Genomic DNA, 1831 nt, shown 5'->3' on the forward strand with positions numbered 1-1831 from the left:
TACACTAGACAGACAAAGATATGTACACTAGACAAAGATATGTACACTAGACAGACAAAGATATGTACACTAGACAAAGATATGTACACTAGACAGACAAAGATATGTACACTAGACAAAGATATGTACACCAGACAGACAAAGATATGTACACCAGACAAAGATATGTACACCAGACTTGCCTACTGTACTTGAGAATTGTACAGCCTAGTCACATCATACTTCTTTCTTTTATCCGCCGCTTATACCCTTTTGGGTGTCGCGGGAAGAAAGAGACGTCTCTCTGTCGCCAGCCGGAGAGCTTTTGGTCAGGGGGATGAAGTCAGTGGTTAATGTTTCCCTGACTCCGTCTATCCAGGTCTTTCTCGGTCGCCCTCTCGCCTTGTTGCCATCAAATTTTTTTATGTAGGCACGTTGTGCTGGATGGTGTGTTGGTAATCGTAGGAGATGTCTGAACCATTTGATCGCATCATACACTACGCCAAAACCAACTTGACTTGGAGTGATTTTGTTGTTTGTTATGTCATCTGATGTCATTTTATTGGGTGTCTCTGGGCTTGGCTTCAGAAAATGTTGGTGAGCCTGGTATTCACAACTAGAAAAAAACTTTTAATTTTTTGTTTTTGTGAGAGTTGTGTTGATTTCCGCACTTAATTGTTCCGTTAATTAATATTGCTGCTGTTACTTCTACTGATACTGCTAGTGTTACTTCTACTGATACTGCTGCTGTTACTTCTACTGATACTGCTGCTGTTACTTCTACTGATACTGCTGCTGTTACTTCTACTGATACTGCTAGTGTTACTTCTACTGATACTGCTAGTGTTACTTCTACTGATACTGCTAGTGTTACTGTTGTACTATTAGTACACAATGTTCTTGTTCTTTCTGTTCTTCTTTTTCTTCTTCTCCTTTTTTCCATCTCCTCCTCGTCCTTCTGTTACAGTTGTTTAAGATCTTCAGATCAAAAGCTTTTGTACAAATGTAGGATACGTTTTTTGTGGTTGGCGAGTGCTCCTGTGTGGTTTGCTGCTTCTTTCCTCTTCAACATCTGCCATCCTTGTCTTTCCTGTTTAGTGTGTTTGTTACTTTCTTGTAACTCGTGTATTCTATAGCACATATGATCTGACCTTATTGTGTTGCAAGTGCTGTTAAAATATTATTATAAAGATCTGGATGGTTTCTTATGATTACCGGTAATATTATTGTTGTGAGAAAAAGCTGTGCTCCTGAGGATGCTTCTGTAAACTCCACGAAAACTAAAACCCATCTGGTAGATCCGTGTTAGTGTTTGGTTGGCGGGTGCTCTGGTGTGGTTTGCTTCTTCTTTCCTATCAATCATCTATCATCTTTATCTTCCCTACTTCTTTTTTATGTTTGTTACTCTCTTGTAACACCTCTAATCTTCTGGCGCTCATATGACCTTATGCAGTTGCGAGCACCGTAAAACCTCTACTAGAAGATCCGTGTTAGTGTTAGCCCGAGAAAGTGTTGCGCGTCATTTAGGTGTGCAGCTCATTGTTAGCACCCTTCGCAGCCCAGTTTTTCTATAGAGAGAACAGAGTGGCGGTTGTGACTGCGCGTGGTTTAGGAGGAAATCGTTGGTGCGAATAGGTCATATGACACGTTCGTTTGTCTGGTATAGAAGAATGTATGATTATTTTGGTGCTTTTTAATTTTAAATGATTTTGAATTACGTTTTTCGCTTGATCAGGGGAGCTAATTCGTGCTGAACTATAGCGAGCGTAAAATTATTGAGTTAGTTCCCTTGTTGCACATCGTTCTCTTTCTCTCTCTCCCTCTCACCCCCCCTCTCTCTCTCTCTCTTTCT

This window comes from Aplysia californica, unplaced genomic scaffold (assembly GCF_000002075.1).
Source record: "Aplysia californica isolate F4 #8 unplaced genomic scaffold, AplCal3.0 scaffold00903, whole genome shotgun sequence".
NCBI lineage: Eukaryota > Metazoa > Mollusca > Gastropoda > Aplysiida > Aplysiidae > Aplysia > Aplysia californica.